The sequence below is a fragment of the Elephas maximus genome, chromosome 1 (assembly GCF_024166365.1).
Source record: "Elephas maximus indicus isolate mEleMax1 chromosome 1, mEleMax1 primary haplotype, whole genome shotgun sequence".
NCBI classification, from domain to species: Eukaryota; Metazoa; Chordata; class Mammalia; order Proboscidea; family Elephantidae; genus Elephas; species Elephas maximus.
In genome coordinates, this window is record NC_064819.1 from 226,882,248 (window position 1) to 226,903,885 (window position 21,638).

The following is a 21,638-nucleotide window of genomic DNA, read 5'->3' on the forward strand; positions in this document are numbered from 1 at the left end:
TACGAGTCGGAACCGACTCGACGGCACCTAACAACAACAACTACCTATTTATCCATTCCTAAATTATTGTTTGTTAACCGTATTGTTGTAAGATTGCCTATGCTGTAGTAACTATCATAAAAAAAAAATAGCTGCACTTTATTCTTGCTTTCCTTTCACTGTCTTCCTTTGCCTTGGTCATGTGCTGACGTCCCCATATTGTGTATTGCCTTTCCCTTCACCAATATTAGCATGTGTCTTATACCTAGTTAGCAATTTTCCCTCCCTCCTCTTCACATCCCTGGCAACCATCAAATTTTTTTTTTTGTATGTGTAAACCTTTTTTTTTTTTTAATTATAGCAGTCTCATATTTGTCCTTTTGTGACTGACTTATTTAACTCAGCATGACGCCCTCCAATTCATCCATACTGTGCAATGTTTCATGGATTATTGCTGTTCGTTATTGTTGTGTGGTATTCTGTCATGTACATATACCACAGTTTATCCACTCATCCGTTGGTGGGCACTTAGATTGTTTCTGTCTTTCTGGTATTGTCAATAATGCTGCAGTGAACATGGGTGTGCATATATCTATTTGTGTAATGGCTCTTATTTCTTTAGGGAATATGTCTAGGAGTGGAATTGCTAGATCACACGGTATTTCTATTTCTAGCTTTGTAAGGAAGTGCCATACTATTTTCCATATTGGTTGTACCATTCTATATTTGCAGGAGTGTATAAGAGTTCCAATCTCCCCACAACCTCACCAATGTTTTTTATTTTCTGTGTTTTTGGTTAATACCATTATTATTGGTGTGAGGTGGTAGGTATCTCATTGTAGTTTTGATTTGCACCTCTCTAATAATTTTAATAAATAATAGCTAATGATTTAGTGAGCATTGTTTCATGTGTTTGTTAGCTGCCTGCACGTCTTCTTTAGTGAAGTGTCTGTTCATATCCTTTGCCCATTTTTTAATTGCATAGTTTGTCTTTTTGTTGTTGAGGTGTTGCAGTTTTCTATAAATTTTAGAGATTAGACCCTTGTTGGATATGTCATAGCCAAAAATGTTTTCCCAGTCTGTAGGTTCTCTTTTTACTCTTTTGAAGAAGTCTTATGATGAGCATGAGTGTTTAATTTTTAGGAGGTCCTATTTATCTTTTATTTATCTAGTTATACAACTTGCGTTATACAGAAGACACAACTTTGTGAGCTGAAAGTGAAGAGGACTTGAAGCATTTATTGATAAAGATCAAAGACCACAGCCTTCAGTATGGATTACACCTCAACATAAAGAAAACAAAAATCCTCACACTGGACTGATAAGCAATACCACAATAAATGGAGAAAAGATTGAAGTTGTCAAGGATTTCGTTTTACTTAGATTCACAATCAACACCCAAGGAAGCAGCAGTGAAGAAATCAAAAGGCTCATTGCATCGGGCAAATCTGCTACAAAAGACCTCTTTAAAGTGTTGAAAAACAGAGAGGTCACCTTGGAAACTAAGGTGCCACTGACACAAGCCATAGTGTTTTCAATCATCTCATATGCATGCGAGAGCTGGATGATGAATAAGCCAGATCGAAGAATTGATGCCTTTGAATTGTGGTGTTGGCAGTATACCGTGGACTGCCGAAAGAACAAACAAACCTGCCTTGGAAGAAGTACAATCGGAATGCTCCTTAGAAGCAAGGATGGCGAGACTGCGTCTTACATACTTTGGACATGTTGTCAGGAGGGATCAGTCCCCGGAGAAGGGCATCACGCTTGGAAGAGGGTCAGAAAAAAAAAAAAAAAAGGAAGACCCTCAAAGAGTTGGACTGACACAGTGGTTGTAACGATGGACTCGAGCATAACAATGATTGCAAGGGTAGCACAGGATCGGGCAATGCTTTGTTCTGTTGTGCATGGGGTTGCTGTGAGTCGGAACCGACTCGACGGCACCTGACAACAGCAACATTTACCTATTTCATCTTATGGTGTTTGGTATTCTATTTATGCCGTGTATAAGGTCCTCTAATATTGTCCCTATTTTTTCTTCCATGATCTTTATAGTTTTAGGTTTTAGATGTAGGTCTTTGATCCATTTTGAGTCAGTTTCTGTGTATGGTGTGAGGTATGGGTCTGTTTCGTTTTTCTACAGATAGACATCCAGTTTTGCCCACACCATTCATTAAAGAGACTGTTCCTTCCCCATTTAATGGACTTTGGCCCTTTGTCGAAATCAGCTGTCCAAAGGTGGATGGATTTACATCTGGGTTGTCAGTTCTGTACCAGCACCAGGCTGTTCTGACTACTGTGTGTATAGTAGTTTCTAAGATCAGGTAGTGTGAGGCCTCCTGCTTTGTTTTTCTTCTTCAGTAATGCTTTACTTATCCAGAGCCTCTTTCTTTTCCACTTAAAGTTGATAATTAGTTTTTCCATCTTGTTAAAGAATGCTGTTGGAATTTGGATCGAGATTGCATTGTGTCTGTAGATTGCTTTGGGTAGTATTGACATTTTCACAATGATAAGTCTTCCTACCCATGAGCATGGTATGTTTTTCCATTTATGTAGATCTCTTTTGGTTTCTTACAGTACTGTTTTATAGTTTTATTTATATAGGCCTTTTACTTCCCTGCTTAGATTTATTCTTAAGTATTTTATCTTTTGGAGGCCTATTGTAAATGGTGTTGTTTTCCTGATTTTCTTTTCAAAGTTTTCTTTGTTGGTGTAGAAATCCAACTGATTTTTGTATGTTGATCTTGTATCCTGCTACTTTGTTGAATCCTTCTATTAGTTCCAGAAGCTTCCTCGTGGAATCTTTGGGATTTCCTGTGTATAGGATCATATCTTCTCTGAATAGGGATCATTTTACTTCTTCTTTACCAATTTGAATGCCCTCATTTCCTTTCTCTTGCCTTATTGCTCCAGCTAGGACTTTCAGTACAATGTTGAATAAGAGTGATGATAAAGGGAATCCTTGTCTGGTTCCTGTTTTCAAGGGAATGCTTTCAGTCTCTCTCCATTGAGAATAATACTGGCTGTTGGTTTTGTATAAATGCCTTTTATATGTTGAGAAATTTCCCTTCTGTTCCTATTTTGCTGAGAGTTATTGTCAGGAATGGGTGTTGGACTTTATCCAATGCCTTGAGATGATCATGTGATTCTTTTCTTTTGTTTTATATAAGTGGTGGGTTACACTGATTAATTTTCAAATGTTAAACCATCTTTGCATACTTGGTATGAATCCTACTTGGTCATGATATATATATATATATTCTGTTGAATTCTATTGGCTAGAATTTTGCTGAGAAGTTTTGCATCTATATTCATGAGGGATATTTGTCTGTAATTTTCTTTTTTTTTTTTTTTGTGGTGTCTTTGCCTGGCTTATGCTGGCTTCATAGAATGAATTTGGGAATATTCCTTCCTTTTCTATGCTCTGAAATAGTTTGAAGCAGTATTGGTGTCAGCTCTTCTCTGAATGTTTGTTAGAATTCTGCAGTGAAGCCATCTGGGCCAGGGCTTTTTTGTTATTGTTGTTAGGAGTTTTTTTTTTTTTTAATTACCTCTTCAATCTCTTTTTTTGTTATGCGTCCTTTCAGCTTTTCTACCTCAGTGTGTGTTTGTTTAGGTAGGTAGTGTGTTCCTAGAAACTTGTCCTTTTCCTCTAGGTTTTCAAATTTGTTGCAGTACAGTTTTTCATAATATTCTGTTATGATTCTTTTTATTTCAGTTGTTTCTGTTGTAATGTCACCAATCTCATTTCTTATTTGGAGTATTTGCTTCTTCTGCTTTTCCTTGGTCCATTTGGCCAGTGGTTTGTCGATTTTATTGATTCTTTTGAAGAACCAACTTCTTGTTGATTCTATTGTTTTTCTATTCTGTTTCATTTATCTCTGCTGTAATCTTTATTATTTCCTTCCTTCTGATGACTGTGGGCTTCTTTTGTTCTTCTCTATTTGTTTGACTTGCAGGGTTAATGCTTTGATTTTGGCTCTTTCTTATTTTTTGGTATGTGTGTTTATTGCTATAAATTGACCTCTGAGTACTGCCTTTGCTGTGTCCCAAAGGTTTTGCTATGTTGTACTTTCATTTTCATTTGATTCTAAGAATTTTTTTAATTTCATCTTTGATTTCTTTTATTACCCAGTGGTTTTTAAACAAAGTGTTATTCAGTTTCTATGTATTTGATTTTTTTCCCTTGCTCCTCCTGTTATTGATTTCTACTTTTATAGTGTTTTGATCAGAGAAAATGCTTTGTATTATTTTAATGCTTTGGATTTTACCGAGGCTTGTTTTGTGGCCTAAAATATTGACTATTCTGGAGAATGATCCATGTGCGTTGGAAAAGAATGTACACTTTGCTGTTTTTGGGTGGAGTGTTCTATATATGTCTTTGAGGTTGGGTTGGCTGATTGTAGCATTTAGATCTTCTGTACCTTTGTTGAGTTTCTTTCTAGTTGTCCTGTCCTCACCTAAAGTGATGTGTTGAAGTCTCCTACTACTATTGAAGAACTGTTCTAGTTCACTTTTCAAAGCTGTTAGTTTGTTGTATATATCTTGGAGCCCTGTCATTGGGTGTGTATATTTATTTACTATGGTTATGTACTCTTGGTGGATTCACCCTTTAATCATTATAGAATGTCCTTCCTTATCTTTTCTTGTGAATTTTGCCTTAACGTCTGTTTTATCAGAGATTAATATTGCCACTCCTGCTCTTTTTTTTTGCTATTGTTTGCTTGATATATTTTTTTCCATCCTCTGAGTTTTAGTTTATTTATGGCTTTGTGTCTAATATGTGTTTCTTGTAGACAGCATATTGATGGGTTGTGTTTTTTTAATCCATTCTGCCACTCTCTATTTCTTTACTGGTTCATTTAAGATGTTTACATTCAGTGTGATTATCGATAGGTTTGAGTTTACTGCTGTCATTTTTCTTTTGTGGTTTGACACTTTCTTTGTTCCACGTAATCTTCTGTGCTGAGTTCTTTTTATTTGTGGATTTTCCTTTAATTTCTTTTGTTGTTGATTTTGTGTTTACTGAGTCTTTACATTTTTCTTGTTTTTTATGTTGATGAGTAGGTTTGTAAAATTTCTTTGTGGTTACCTTGAAATTTACCTTTATCTTCCTAAGTTTAGAGCAGTATTTTATTTCTTGATCACCTTGACTTCTTTTCCATACGAAAGTTCTATAACTATACCATTTATCTCACCTTTTTATTTTGACATTGTCGTCATTTACAGATGTCTCAGGTTCCCTGTTCTCAGTCTTTTAGCTTTGTTTTAATTTGGGGAATTCTTTATCTGGGTTGGTATCTGGCTGGTGCTGTCCTGTGTTCTCATCTCAGGTTGTTGTCTGATGTTGTTGGTTCACTGTCCAAAGGACTCCTTTTAATATTTCTTGTAAGGTTGGTCTGGTTTTTACAAGTTCCCTTAATTTCTGTTTATCTTGAAATGCCCTAATTTTGCCATTGTATTTGAGAGACAGTTTTGCTGGATGTATAATTCTTGGTTGGCAATTTTTTTCTTTCAAGATTTTTTTATGTCATCCCATTGCCTTCTTGCCTGAATGGTTCTGCCAGTAATAGAGCTTAGTCTTATTGGTTCCCTTTGTAGGTGACTTTTTGTTTTTTCTGAACTGCTCTCGGGATTCTTCTTGTCCTTGGTTTTAGCAAGTTTGATTTTGATAGGTCTTGGTGACTTTCTTTTGGGGTCTATCCAGTATGAGTTTCGTTGAGCTTCTCGGATGAATATCTTCTCATCTTTCATGACATTAGGGAAGTTTTCTGCCAGCAGATCTTCAACAGTTCTCTCTGTGTTTTTTGTTTGCTATTGTTTTTGCCTCCTCTTGTTCTAGAATTCCAATCACAAGTAAATTTTTCTGCTTGATAGCGTCCCACATAATTCTTAGGCTTTCTTCATTCTTTTTTTCGATATTCCCTCAAAAAATTGGTGTCAGGGGATTTGTCCTCTACTTTGCTGATTCTGTCCACCATTGATTTAATTCTACTCCTTGATCTTACTATTGAGTTGTCTATTTCTGAAATTTTATTGCTCATCTTTTGAATTTCTAGTAGCTGTTTTTATATGGTTTCTAATTATTTATTTTGTCATTTCGTTCTTGTGTTTTCTTGAACTCTTCTATTGCTTTGTGTTTTCCCTGGTTTTGTCTGTGTTTACTTGATCTCTTGGAGAACCCTATGTATCAGTCTTTTAAATTCCTTCTCAGGTAGTTCCATTACCATTTCTTTCTCTGGAAGGTTTTCCTGTTCTTTATTTCGGTTACTTGCTGGAGCCATCTTGTCCTGCTTCTTTATGCGATGTGATATTGCCTGTTGTCTCTGAGGCATTAAAGTGTTATTTATTTGTTGTATGTTTGTTTGTTTGCTGTGTCCTGACTTTTTTGTTTTTTAATATATCCAAGTGGGCGCTGTGTGCATGGTACTCTGTGTGCTAGCTGGCTGCACTGGAGCTCTCACCACCTGTTTCTGGGCGGGTGGGGCATTGGCTGGGTGTGTGATCATAAGTCTCTGTTTGCTGGTCTTGCAGGGTAGCTGAGGGCATAGCTGGCATTGCTGATGATGTGATTTGTCTGTCCAGCCAGTCACCTGGGGATGGGTGGGTGCGGGGTGCATTCTTACTGGTTGCTGGATTGAGTGTTGTGTTTGCACACTGGTGGTTGCAGGGTAGTTGGGGCAATGGTGCCCAGGTTGTCAGTCACCGGGTGGGTGGTGTGGAAACTCTGACGAGTGGTCCTCGGCAGGCAGGGCTGCATGGGGGTGGTGAAGTGGGCACAACCTTCCCGTTGTAGGGGCTGTAAGGGAGGGGTATGCTGCCAGTCCCTGTGTGCTGTCTAGGAGGGCGTGACCCTCTCTGTTAGAGCGCAGTGTGGAGGAGGTCCCCCAGCATAGGTAACTGGAGGGAGTAGGGGGCATCACTGGTCTGCTGGTCCCTGGTGCAGTTGTCTGGGTGTAGGAATGGGTGCCTCCAGTTCACAGACTCCCAGTACTAGTGGGTAGGCAGAGCATTGGATGCCACTGGTCTGTGGGCCTGTGGTGTGGACAGCTGGGCACAGGAGCAGGTTCCACTGGTTCTTGTGTTCCCAGTGTCAGCGGCCAGGAGGATAAGTGGACGCCCCTGGTCCACGGGCCCTAGCTTGGGTGTCTGGGCTTAGGATTGGGTGCTGCTGGTACGTGGGCTGCTGGCATGGGTGGGTGGGCAAAAGAGGGGGCATTGCTGGATCACAGGCTCCCAGCACAGGTGGGAGGGTGGAAGAGGGGGTACCAGCCATCCACAGGCTCCTGATTTGGGTGGCTGTGTGGAAAAGTGGGTGCTGCCATTCTGTAGGCTACCAGCAGTGGTGGGCTGGACAAAGAGGCAGGCCCTGCTGGTCCACGTGTCCTTGGAGCAAGTGGCGGAGCGAAAGGCAAGTGCTGCTAGTCCATAGTCCCCCAGCTCAGAGGGCAGGGCAGTGGTGCATTCCACCAGGCTGCAGTTGCATGTGGGATGGATAGATAAGGGGGGGGGCACTGCAGATCCATGGGCCTCTGGCATAAGTTCTGAGGGAACACAACGGGTGAGTTGAGTGTACTTAACTTTCACAGGATGGGGAGCAGTCCTGCCTGGCTCTGGATGTAAGTGTAGAGTCCCTCTTGCTTGGCTGCACTAGGTGATGGGAGCTTCAGCTGGGAATACTGCTTGCTTTCTCTCAATATGGCTGTGCTGTGCAGGTTTGGCTGGTGGGTATCGGCAATCCGTAATTCTCTGTGTCTGCTGTTTTTGTACAGTCTCTCCTTCCACATGGTACTTGGTCCGATTCTTCAGCCTTGCCTTTGATGCTCAGGGTTCCAAAGTTGTCATCTGTCTCTGATTCACTTGTTTTCTCGGGTCTTTGTTGTGAGAGGAATACTATGAGGCATCTGACTACACTGCCATCTTGGACTGCCTCTGAAAGTCTTTCTTTTCTGCGGCTGGCATTTTATTTTGTTTTAGTCACAGAAATGCTGCTAGGCCTCAGGGACTTAGCAGCGTTCTTACCTTCTTTTGTATTTACCCAAAGAGTATTTTTTTTTAAACAGACACACACACACAAGCGTGCACACACACGTACACACATACCGAAATTAAAACCAAACCAGTTGCTGTCAAGTCTGTTGTGACTCATAGTGAACCCCACGTGTGCAGAGTAGAACTGCACCCCACAGGGTTTTCAAGGCTGTGACCTTCTGGAAGCAGATCCCAGACCTGTCATCCAAGGTGCCTCTGGGTGGGTTTGAGCCACCAATCTTTCAATTAGGAGTTAAGTGCTTAACAGTTTTTGCCACCCAGGGACTTCGCACATATGCACACAGGTCAAGTTAATATTTGGGGAATTCCTTTGTTTTATGTGATGTGACTTGGTACTTGTAGCAACTTTCTGACTTCAGCCCTGGGGGTTGTGATTACGTGGGTGGCATGTCCTGCCTCTGGTGCTGACCTGCTATGTGACCTCGAGCAAGTCACTCAAGACCTCTGCTTCTTCATCTGTAAAATGCAGGATTGGACTAGGTGATTTTTGGGGTCTACTCCACCAGCACTAAGAATTCCTTGGGTCTGTGTTTCCATTTAAATTTTTGTGTAGGTTAAGCTGGCTTTTATAGATATTCGACTGCTGAACTTAATAGCTTTTATTATTTGCCACTTAAGATTGGAAAGCGTATTTTCTCCACGTATTAACTACAAATGGGGGGAAATTTTGTTGGTGCATGTGTGTGCATGCACTCATATGTGTAGACGTGTATATGTATGTAAGAGACCTGGTGGTGCAGTGGTTAAGTGATTAGCTGCTAACCGAAAGGTTGGCGGTTCGAACTCACCCAGTGGTCCCTTGGGAGAAAGACCTGACAATTTGTTTCCTTAAAGATTACAACCTAGGAAACCCTACGGGACAGTTTGACTCTGTCACGTGGAGTCGTTATGAGTCAAAAATTGACTCTACAGGACCTAACAACAACAACATGTATGTATGCGCATGTAAAGATATGTTTTTCATCAAGATCAGGAATTTAAAGTTGATGTGTCTAAAGTAGAATTTGGTCTTTAATATTAAGTAAGGATTTCGCCTTTTGCATGTATAAATGCATTAACATTTTTAAAATAATGAAAGCATTACTTTAAAATCTGTTGTCACGTTTGGTGGAAAAACTTGTGTATTAGCACACATAGATTATATATATCTTGAAAACTTTGCTTATACTGTTTTCATTTATAGAATATATAATTTAAAAAATTTAGCCACTACTATTTTTATGTAGATGTAATCTTGCTTTCCCATTCAGTGCCCCTCTCCCTTCCAATAAAAAACAAACAAACCAACCCACTGTTGTTGAGTCAATTCTGACTCATAGCAACCCTATAGGACAGGGTAGAACTGCCTGATAGGGTTTCCAAGGCCGTGAATCTTTCTGGAAACGGACTGCCACATCTTTCTTTCATGGAGTGGCTGGTGAGTTTGAACCACTGACCTTTTGGTTAACAGCTGAGTGCTTTAACCTCTGTGCAGCCAGGGCTCCTTCCCTTTCCCATAGCTAATATAAAAGGATCTGAAAATGTTGCTTTATTTTGAGGGGTATTGTTTAAATACAAGGTCTTTCATAGAAAAGATAGAACAAGACTTCAAACCACCCTGAGCCTGTGGCCTATAACTTTTATTCAAGGTAGTTTAATGCATGTCGTTGTATGCTGTCGAGTTGATTTTGTCTCATACCAGCTCATAGTGAAGCCATGTGACAGAGTGGGACTGCCACATAAGGTTTTCTAGGCTGTAATCTTTGCTGGAGCAAATCTCCAGGTCTTTTCTCCTGTGGAGCTACTGGTGAGTTCGAACTGCCAACCTTCTGGTTAGCAACCTATTACTTAACCATTGTGCCACCAGGGCTCTTCATTTACTACATGTTAGAAAGATAATGAAATAAAATAAAATTAAAAATGTGTGTTTTTCATAAAACAGTGATGTTGACATTTCAGGGTAATGAGGACTTCCAGTGTAGGGCACTGGAGTTCAGCTAACTTGAAAACGAAATAGCTCCAACAAGGAGCACAGAGTAAGTGTATCCCCGATATTTTGCAAATCGTAAAATCATTTTTAAGGGCTGCTCTTGAGGCAAGGTTTTCATGACCGTAACATTCCAGCTGTGGTTTGGGAGGCAGCATGTTTACTACAGCTCAATACACAAGGACGGTCGGTGTGCATTCTTACAGCTGAAAGTCTTAAAAAAGAAGCTGAGTGAGTAAACCTTTATTCAGCAAGCTTCCAGCCACGTTCCTATGGAACTTCGGTGGTCATTCTGGAATGTGAGGCCAACAGCACCGCAGTCATGGCGAGCCCTGGTGGCTCATAGGCACTGTGGCAGGCCGTCCTGGCTAATCGCTGCAGGCAGCCCATGGAAAACCAGTTTCTGGTTAAGTCTGCATCACCCTGTTCCACCAATGGAAAAAATTGAACATGATGAGGGTGTGTAGCTAGCAGACAAAAATATATCCAGCATTGCACAGGATCTGTTTTTAGCTCTTAACGGCTGAGCATTGGAAGTGTTAGACACTGTTTCCTGGCTTACCATGGGCAGAAAGAAGAGAGAGCCCCCGGGTCTGCACAGAAAGTCCAGCTTTGTGAAACTTTCTCTCTTAACGAGCAGACCTTGAGAGAAACTGTGGCCAAAGCTTTGGCAAAGGTAAGGTTATAAATGTCTATTTCTTCCCTTCTGGAGTTGTGACTTCGTTTTATATGAGAGATGAATAAATGGTTCTCAAAATACTTCTTTGGGCAATACATCATTGTGCTGACTTCTCTTTGTTTTATATTATTTTGTGTGTGTGCTGCTTACGTTGGTGTGGGGCAGGATATTATGACCTTTACATTTGAGTGTCTCTATGCTTTCAAACACCTATTGGTGATTTATGGTAGCTGCCTGCTCCCTTTTACTAATTAACTGGCCAAAAACAGATTGTACATATTGCACGGGTTTATTTTTTCTAATACCTCAAGAAACTGCCATTTCTCATTCTGACGTTAAAGCATTAATGGCTGCTGCTTTATCTTTACGAGTTGATTCTTTGTGGGTAGAAAGAGAAATTAAAATGTTGCAGAGATGTGTATTGTGTAGCTTCCTGGTTGTTATATAACCTCATCAGGCCTCTGTTCTTAGCCAAGTGAGCTACTTTGGTTTAAAAGTTTCTTTTCAAACCTGTAATTTGATGTTCAAGGTCTATTAATATGTATTTGTTCTTAATGTTTGTCTCAAACTTTCTGAAAAAGAACTGGAATTTCTTGTCATCTGGGGGGAATTACCTTGTTTAAGTAGAATGATTCATTCATGTTGCAATCCATCAAGACTGCTCATTCATTAGGGCGTCTGTCTAACCACAGGAGGGTAAGTCCCGTTGAACGGCTGGTGTTTGCCTTTATCAGCAGACGTTGAGGGACCGTGGTTTGGTGTAGTTCCTTCTTGACTTTACATTAATTTGGCCAAGCATGTAATTCACAGAAAATTGGTAGGTGGAGAGACAGAAATAGGAGGCTTTGTTGAAGTTGTAACTGGGAGGATTATTTATAGAATTTCTGGAAAGAATGGGTCCTGCTGAACAGTTGCTGGAAGATTTTTCCTAACTCATTTAAGCATTTTACGATGGCCCTTTCTCACACTTAGGGGTTCTAAAATTTTATACTTACTTTCAGTATATTGAGGTTATGGGTTATTTTCAGGTGGGAAATGTGTGTTTCTTAGTTATATGGTTGTTATGTGCAGTTGAGTTGATTCCAACTCATAGCAACCCTATAGGACAGAGTAGAACTGCCCCACAGGGCTTCTGTTGTGGACTGAATTGTGTCCCCTCAAACTATGTGTCAACTTGGTTAGGCCATGTGTGGTGGTTCTCCATTTTGTGATTTTCTTATGTGTTATAAATCATAACCTCTGCCTGTGGTTAAAGAGGCTTAGGGTGGGATGTAACACCCTTGCTCAGGTCACATCCCTGATCTAGTATAAAGGGAGTTTCCCTGGGGTGTGGCCTGCACCACCTTTTATCTTACAAGAGATAAAAGGAAAGGGAAGCAAGCAGAGAGTTGCGGACCTCATACCACCAAGAAAGCAGTGCCGGAAGCAGAGTGTATCCTTTGGAGCTGGGGTTCCTGTACAGAGAAGCTCCTAGTCCAAGGGAAGATTGATGACCAGGAACTTCCTCCAGAGCCAACAGAGAGAGAGCCTTCACCTGGAGGGGATGCCCTGAATTTGGACTTCTAGCCTACTAGACTGTGAGAAAATAAATTTCTTTTTGTTAAAGCCAGCCACTTGTGGCATTTCTGTTATAGCAGCACTAGATGACTAAGACAGCTTCCTAGGTTGTAAACCTGTATGGGAGCAGGTCTTTTCTCTCACAGAGCCACTCGTGGGTTCGAACCACCAACCTTTTGGTTAGCAGCCAAGCTTAACCAATGTGCCAACAGGGCTTTTGTTATACTAGGGTTGTCATTTCTGTGGACATGCTATGCACCATCCTCAATCCCTTCACTTCTGCAGAAGTGTCTTTTAGGAATGGGTGAGTAGTTAGTTAGAAGGGAGGTTAGAAGTAGTAGAAAAATAGGTAACATTTATCACTTTCAATCTCAAAATACTGCTCTGACAGAGCCGGGAATCATTTAGGACAGGAACAGAGCAAACACTGCTCGCCTTTCTCTGTGGTTGGAATAACACTTGTCAACCACTTTGAGTTTTACCAGAGCTTGTAGACCAAGGCTGAAGAGTCTTACGACTCAAATCCATACCCACCAGATTGTAAATTGTATCTCGAATGCAAATAGATCATGCCTTCCTGTCAATTTCTAGCACAGAGGGAGTTGCTTGCAAAGCTCTATCTTTGATGAGGCCTGTGTGAAGGAGACATGGAAGTACAAGATAAGGGTTAGGCTTCTAGTCGGGAGATTCTCCTTCCAACATGATCCCTCGCTTAGCCACGAAATAGAACAGATGATTTTTGTCTTGGTGGTCCAAGGTTGTGTTTGAAAAGAACCCTTACTCCCCTTTTCAAAGCTAGTGCAGTATCTCTACAACCTCTTTCCATCATACTTGTTGAATGGGTGTGGGAAGCAGAGAGATAAAAGCCTAAAGGGAAGTCTTTGTCTTCCTTGAATATCTGATGGGGACAACTTTTCTAGCTCTATGTCTGTAGGTGCTTCTGGGTTTGGCCCACTTGGTAAGATTTGTTCACATGGAGATAATAAACCTGGTTAGTGAGATCCCTTACCTCAACTGTTAGATTTTTGTTTTTTTAAAGCATTTCATCTTTATGGCCCACTCAGGACAGGGTCTTTTTGGGAAGATTTTTTATTTCTTATTTTTAATTTGCATTCATTTTTATTTTTAAGTGGTAATTTGCCTTTTTCCTGTTGAAATTAAGTGTACCTTAGATAAGGGCCAAGGTGGTCAGGACTTTATTAGAAGGGCTACAAAAGAGGTAAAAATGCTATGGAAGTGAAAGACATAGCAACCATATAAAAGACAGTGAAAAGTAATAATAATAATAGTATATAAACCTGGTTTCTGACTATTGAAACACAAAAATGCCAAACATTGGGTTTACAAGAGTTGTCCTCATAATGATGGGTACAATGTCTTTTTATTACTCAGGCTTATGTAGAATGGGGAGCCCTGTTGGCAGTGGTTGAGAGTAAGGCTGCTAACCAAAAGGCTGGCAGTTTGAATCCACCAGCCGCTCCTTGGAAACCCTATGGGTCAGTTTTATGCTGTCCTATAGGGTTGCTGGAAACCCTGGTAGCGTAGTGGTTAAGTGCTATGGCTGCTAATCAGAAGGTCAGCAGTTCAAATCCACCAGGTGCTCCTTGGAAACTCTATGGGGCAGTACTACTGTGTCTTATAGGGTCACTATGAGTCGGAATCAACTCAGCATCAACAGATTTGGTTTTGGTTTTTATGCAGAATGGACACCGTGGTGGCGCAGTGGTAAAGTTCTTGGCTACTAACTGAAAGGTCAGAGGTTCAAACCTGCCAGCTGCTACACAGGAGAAAGATGTGGCAGTCTACTTCCATAAAGATTCTACTGGCTTGTAGGGCCACTATGAGTTAGTATTGACTCAAAGGCGATGGGTTTGGTTTTTCAGTTTTATGTAAAATAGGCTTGTAAATGTTAGGGGGGCTAAGCTCAGTGTCCCGGGAATGCATTGAATATTTGATTTCCAACTACTTCAAGCCCAGAGTATCATAGAGAGATAGAATTTTAGAGCTGAAAAGGGCCCTCAGACAGTTTTTCAAATGGGGAAACTGAAAAACCACAGAACAGAAGTGTCTCGTTCAAAGTCACAGAGATGGTTATTTGCCCTGATAGAGATGTGGATGTGTGTGCATACATGTATCCTCTCTCCCTCCTTTCCTCTTACCTACCTACCTACCTACCTACCCACCTACCTACTCAGCCACCCACCTACCTACTCAGCCACCCACCTACCTACTCAGCCACCCACCTACCTACTCATCCACCCACCCACCCACCCAGACAGATGTAAAGCTGTAGTCAAGGACATGGGCTTTATTTTTCTTGTATCCTAAAGAAGTTCAAAGCCATGTCCTCACTGGGTGACCATCATTCTTGTGACTGTTGCCAGAGAGAACTTTGGGGCACATGTGTTACTCTGACCTATGGTGATAAGGCAGTTTTGATTAGACTTCATCTGCCAGCCTGTTCCCATTTCAGCCCTAGATTAAGAGGGGTTCCCCCCCTCCTGCTTCCTGGTCTCTTTCCAATAGAACACTGTTTAGGTTTTGTTGGCTCTGTGCCTTACGAGAGAGATGCCATGGAAGGGAACAGAAAAACACCAGATGGGCTTCAGCTTTAATGCCAAGGTAATACCAGGTGCTTTTGGAAGAATACACTTTACATATAAAGTGATAGACTGAGTTATCATTTACATGCAAGGAAAAGGATGTGGTAGGCGCTGTAGATGATGCCACCAAGAAGTAGATTCAGAGTCTTCCTAAGCAAAACCTGAACCAAACCCGTTGCCATCAAGTTGATTCCGACTCATAGCAACCCTACAGGACAGAATAGAACTGCCCCACAGGGTTTCCGAGTCTGTAATCTTCACGGAAGCCGACCGCCACACCTTTCTCCCGTGGAGTGGCTGGTGGGTTCGAACTGCCGATCTTTGGTTTAGCAGCTGAGCACTTAACCACTGCACCACCAGGGCTCCATTAGGGTGTTCCTAGGACTTAAATAAAGGTTAAAAAATGCTGTGTATCTTTAGGATGAGTGCTGGAAATAAACCTTACACTGCTTTTGTACTCATCTGTGTTGTTGCAGATGTTTTAGAGCAGGGTTTCTAAAATGGAAAGAAGAAGAGCTGAGGTGTTGGGGACCTTACAGCCTAGTAAAGCCAAGCTCAAAGTCAAGATGGTTAAAGATGATTACCAGAAAGTCTGAATGGAGAGAGTGAAAATAGACTTGTTTTCAAGCCTCCTATGGCCACCCCTGGAATGTGGAAAAGACATCTTAAAGACAAATGAAAGGAAGCATTGTGTGTGTGTGTGTGTGTGTGTGTACCCTGATGGCACAGTGGTTAAGAGCTCAGCTGCTAACCAAAAGGTTGGCAGTTCGAATCTACCAGCCGCTCCTTGGAAACCCCGTGGGGCAGTTCTGCTCTCTCCTATAGGATCTCTATGAGTCGGAATCGACTCAGCAGCAACGGGTTTGGCTTTTTTTTTTTTTTTGGTTTGGTATATATATCCATATATATGAATGAGTGGGTGACAGGCTGATAAGAACTGATGAATCAAAACAACCAGGCAAATTAAAGCCGAAAAAGAAAACAACAACCACAAACCCTGAAAGAACTAAACCTAACAAAAACCTCCCATTAACTTTTTTTTTTAACATGTGACTTATAGGGGGGAAATGGAAATGACGAGAAAACACATGTAAGCAGTTCATCAGAATTCTCACTGGAGCTGATCCCCTTTCCTCCTAGCATATGTGCTGCATGCGTATATCGTTGTTGTTAGGTGCCATCAAGTCCGTTCTGAGTCATAGCGACCCTGTGCACAACAGGACGAAACACTGTCCGATCCTGTGCCATCCTCACAGTCGTTGCTGTGTTTGAGCCCATTGTTGCAGCTACTGTGTCAGTCCATCTCATGGAGGACCTTCTTCTTTTTTGCTGGCCCTCCACTTTGCTAAGCATGATATCCTTCTCCAAAGGCTGGTCCCTCCTGATAACATGTCTGAAGTATGTTAGATGAATTCTCCCATCCTCGCTTCCAAGGAGCATATATTGTTAGCTTTCTCAAATATTTTTTCTGAAGTTTCTCTAATAGTAGAGGGCCAGTTCCTTCTCTTGTGCGTAGGATTCCTTCCCCTTTGGTCTGGGTAGGGGAGTTGTCCTATTAGGACAACATTGCAGCTATTTGCCGTCTCTACTACAACATCAAATGTTCTCTCTCTAACCATTCCCATCGGGAGCCCTAATGGCACACAGTTAAGGACTTGGCTGCAAACTGAAAGGTTACTGGTTCAAACCCACCCAGTAGCTCCATAGAGAGAGAAGACCTGGTGATCTGCTCCCATAAATATCAGAGCCTAGAAAACCCTATGGGATGGTTCTACTCTGTCACATGAGGTTGCTCTGAGTAGAAATCTACTCCACTACACCTAACAACAACAGTCATTCCCATCAGCATGCCAGGATTTTGCCCATGGACACACAAATCAACAACCACAGCAAACCTATTTGATCCCTTTATCCCTCTGACTACCATCTCATGTTTCTATTCCTCTTCGTAGTAAAACTCCTTGAAAGAGCTGTCTCTATTCTCTATCCACAGTTTCATTGACCTCATCCTCAAACTCACTCCAACCTGGCTTTCTCCACCACCATCCTGCTCTTGTCAAGTTCACCAGTAACTTCCACATTGCTAATTTAGTGCTCAGTGCTCACTGCTCAGTCCTTGTTACTTGAACTGCCAGAAACATTTGACATAGTTGCTCACAGCCTACTCCCTGAAATACCTTTTTTTTTTTTTTTTTAATGAGCTGTATGGGCAACATAGGAGTCCCTGGGTGGCACAGATGGTTAAATGCTGGACTACTTACCCAGATGTACCACAGAAGAAAGGCCTGGTGATCTGCTTCTGAAAGGTCACAGCCTTGAAAATCCTATGGGATGCAGTTCCACCCTACATATGTAGTATTGCCACGGGTCAGAATCTAATCGATGGCAACTAACAACAACAGCAACAAGGGCAACATCCTCACTTGGTTTCCTCTTAATTCATTGACACAGCTATTTTCTTCACGTGTTTCTCCTTATTTCCCTGCCTCTTAATGTGGCAGTACCAGGCCTTGGACCTCTTCTCTTTGTTTATTCATGTCCTTGGAGAGCTCACTTTGTTGTTGTTGTTAGGTGCCTTCGGGTCGGTTCCTACTCATAGCGACCCTGTGCACAACAGAATGAAACACTGCCTGGCCCTGCGCCATCCTCACGATTGTTGCTTTGCTTGAGCCCATTGTTGCAGCCACTGTGTCAATCCATCTCATTGAGGGTTTTCCTCTTTTCCACTGACCCTCTACTTTACCAAGCATCATGTCCTTCTCCAGGGATTGATCCCTCCTGACAACATGTCTAAAGTATGTGAGACAAAGTGTTGCCATCCTTGCTTCTAAGGAACATTCTGGCTGTACTTCTTCCAAGACAGATTTCTTCGTTCTTTTGGCAGCCCATGGTATATTCAATATTCTTCTCTAATACCACAATTCAAAGGCATCAGTTCTCCTTTGCTCTCCCTTATTCATTATCCAGCTTTTATGTGCATATGAGGCAATTAAAAACACCATGGCTTGGGTCAGGCACACCTTAGTCTTCAAGGTGACGTATTTGCTTTTTAACACTTTAAAGAAATCTCTTGCAGCCAGTTTGCCCGATGCAATGCAATGGAAATCTCACTAGCTTCTGTTTTAAACCCCACCTTCATACATAGCTGAGTAGCAAATTTGTATCTCCAGCTACCTCTCCTGTGAATGCCAGCCTCATAACCAGCTGCCTACTCAGCATTGCCACTTTAATGCCCAATAGACACGTCAACCTCACATACCCAAAACCGAACTCCTTATCTTCCTCCCAAGCCTGCTGTCCTCTCTGCCTTTCCCAACTTCCCAACTGCTTAGACTGAAAACTGTGGGCTCATCCTTGACCAGTTTCTCTCACCACTCATCCATCCACCTGTAAATCCTGTGGGCTCACCCTTCGACTGTATTCAACTTAGACCACCTGTCTCCCATGCTCACCCTAGGCCAGCCCATGCCATCTCTCCCTGCACTGTGGTAACAGCCTCCTACCAGGTCCCCTGCTTCCACTTTGCCCAGTCTAGATCCGCAGAGCAGCTGTAATGAGCCTTTAAAAATATATCCCATGATGATCCTTCTCGGCTCAAAACCCTCTAATCATGACTTTCAATGTCAGCATGAAAGCCAAAGTCCCTAAAATGTCCCTCAAGTCTGTACTGGCTGGCTCCATGTTCCCTCCCTGACCTCTAGTCTTTGCTCCCCTCGTTCGCCCTGCTCCAGCCATGCTGGCCTCCTGCTTACCACTTAGAGCAGGTGGTCCACCTCTCAGAATGTTTACACTCTGTTGTCTCTGCTTGGAATGTGCTTTCCCTAGAAGTCCACCTGGGCATCGCTGCTGCAAGTCTGTGTTTAAATGTCACCATTCAGTGAGGCCTTCTGCCACCCTTTAAAAATTACGCTACTTCCCTGTGTTGTTTATTTTCCCCTTCCCTCCCTGCTTAGTGTTACTGTTTTTTTTTTTTTACCAAAGTGCAAATTACCTTCTAAAATGTAATTTACTTATTTTATGGTTGATTTTTCCCTACTATAATATAAGCTCCATGAGAGTGGGGATTTTTATAATCTCTTTTCTTCCTTGCAGTATCCCCAGTGTCTAAGATAGTGTCTAGCACATCGTAACCAAAAAAAAAATATCAAACCCATTGCCGTTGAGTGGATTCTGACTCATAGCAACTCTGTAGGACAGAGTAGAACAGTCCCATAGGGTTTCCAAGGAGCGGCTAGTGGATTCGAACTGCCGGACCTTTAGGTTAGCAGCTGTAGCACTTAACCACTGGGCTACCAGGGCTCATAGTCAGTGCTCAGGAAATATGTACGGCATTAATGAGTGAATGTATATCGTACCTAGGAAGCAACCTCGTGTAAATGCTGAATATCTTTGAACTCCCACATGTTATCTAAAAAATATAAATTTTATATTTTATTTCCTCATATATGTTTCTTTATTGTGGAATCAATGTTTATGGAGCATTTGATGAAACGGAAGCTTCAGTGAGCTGTGCCTTGGTCATTCGTGGCCTAGAGACAGCACCCCCCCCCACCTTCACTTGGTCTTGTACATGTTACCCCGTTTCCCCATGTCCCACAGGACTCGGGGGTGGGGGGCCGGGTACATTCTAAGTTACAACTGATATTTAGGATAATGACCAGGAAGCTTACATTGTCAGGAAAAAAATTCTTCTTTTGTGCAGTATTCTTTATAAAGCAGTAGAGTAGAATAGCTAGGTTTTAACCTCAAAGCTCCTTAGTTAACCTACAATTTCAGTTTTATTCACTTCATTCCCACTTCCCCATCCCTAAAGCCTGGAAGCCTTTGCTGCCTGGTGGAAAATACGTTAGAGAGAAGAGTTTCCAATGCTTTATTTATGAAAGGGACGTAGATCACAGCCTCTTTTCTGAAAGGCTAGCCTGAAAATGAAAGTGTAACGAAGTTAAATTGTATTTCTTTTTGAACGTGGAATACTTCAATGTTATAAAGTACAGAAAACATCGATTATTTTGACATGATAACCTTTGTTTAAAAAAATGATTAGAAAGATCCAGGTGATTCCTAGCTTTGTCCATTTGTGATTTTGGTTGAATTATTTAATCCCTGGAGGCTGAAGTTCCCTTCTCTATGAAACAGAGTGATTATGCACCCCGGAAGTGTTCTTGTGCCCAGGATAGCCCTGCCACATAGCAGCATTTGGGACATATTTAACCCTTTCCCCTCCCTCTACATGTCTATGTACTTTGTTGTTGTTGTTGTTATTGTTGTGTGCTTTCAAGCCAATTCCAACCCATAGCAGCCCCATAGGACATAGCAGAACTGCCCTTTGGGGCTTCTTAGGCTGGAGCAGATTGCCAGGTCTTTTCTCCCACAGAGCGGCTGATGCATTCAAACCACAGACCTTTGGATTAGCAGCCGAGCACTTAACGATTGCTACACCAGGGTTCCTTCCCTATACTTTGGGTATCAAAAAATTTTAAATCCCTGTAAATTATGACATTTAAACCATACCTACTAAAACTATCCAATTATATTCTGCAAGTGTCTGTAAAGTTCTCAGCTAAAATCTTACCAGGTTTGTTCTGAATAATTCTGTGATTTAAGGCACATTTCAGTCAGAATTGTTTTAATTTTATCTGCAGGCCCAAGAAGAACTTGTATTGTAGCCTTAAGACGCAGAACAGACTTACAGAAATGAATTCTCAAATTGGGCAACAAACCTAGCTGAAGTAGAATAGTTACACATTCATAAGGGTGGGACGAGCACCTATTTATATGAGGAAAAATGTGTGGTTTAAGTCTGTTCAGTTTTTGGCTTAAATGGAACAGTGTATAATGAAGAAATATTTTGCCAAGAACAACCTGGTACAATTACCATGGTCTATTTTAGTCACAGAATGCGATTGAGGCTGAGAACGACGCCTGCTTCTGATTTCCTGAAACATGTATGTACAGGTCTCCACGGTCACTGAGAGCCCATGTGGTTACAGCGTGGGCTTGTGTTTTAGTTTTGGTGTGAAGCTTGGGGTATGCCCACCCGGCCTAAGCTTGCTTTTGTGGAATGGTTCATGTTCATAAAAGCTACAGAAGAGAGGGGATTTAAAGTCATGCTACCTACCTTCAACCTTGTAAGTCTTTGGTTCCGGTAGTCACAAAGCCAGACAAGGTGTATAGAGGCCAGGAAGTTGCCAGATTTTCAATGAGACTCAAAATACAAGTGGACGAAAAGGCAGAGTGCCATTAAACAGTTGATATGTCATTTTTTAAATCTATGCTAGAAAGAGCCTGAAAATGAGGACTTTTTAGATGAAAATGCATAACGTACATTGTGATGATTTCCAAAAGAAAAATAAGAGAAAGTTTTATCTTTACTAGGATTCTTTCATCTTAGACTCTATGGATTCTGTAATTTAATTTTTTTTGCTTGAAAAGGACGATTTTGCTTTTTTAAATCTCTGAAATAGTTTCAGTTTTTGTGATGCCTCAGATATAACTGGGCCACTTAATTTCCTGACATTCCAAAAACATACCAGTAATATTTGTGGGATTGCTGGTCTCACCACCTCACTCATGAACTCCGAGCTGCCATTTCACATACTCTTATTGATTCTATGATTGTTTCATGTTTGTAATCGTTCCCCCACCTGCCGGCACAAGCTATTAAGGTCCTTTGGGGGAGGGATCCTATTATGCATTACTCTAGCCTCTCTTACTGTGCCAGCATGGTGCCAGGTATATAGGAGGTTCTCCAAAATACATGTTGAGTGGAACTCTTTACTTTTTTTTCTTTTTGGTGAAGATA

General features: G+C 41.5%; 1 protein-coding gene across 10 annotated transcripts in view; it reads left to right on the forward strand.

The window, feature by feature from the left end:
- The window catches only part of TIAM2 (TIAM Rac1 associated GEF 2), a 352,591-nt gene that overhangs the window by 180,544 nt on the left and 150,409 nt on the right, over positions 1 to 21,638 (forward strand). The window contains exon 1 of one of the 10 annotated variants that reach the window (XM_049904336.1): positions 10,584 to 10,673. The exons of the other annotated variants lie outside the window; for them this stretch is intronic. The gene's annotated coding sequence lies outside the window, so the exon portion shown is untranslated. Of the gene's footprint in view, positions 1 to 10,583; positions 10,674 to 21,638 lie in introns of those variants that run through there. 10 annotated transcript variants of the gene reach the window in all.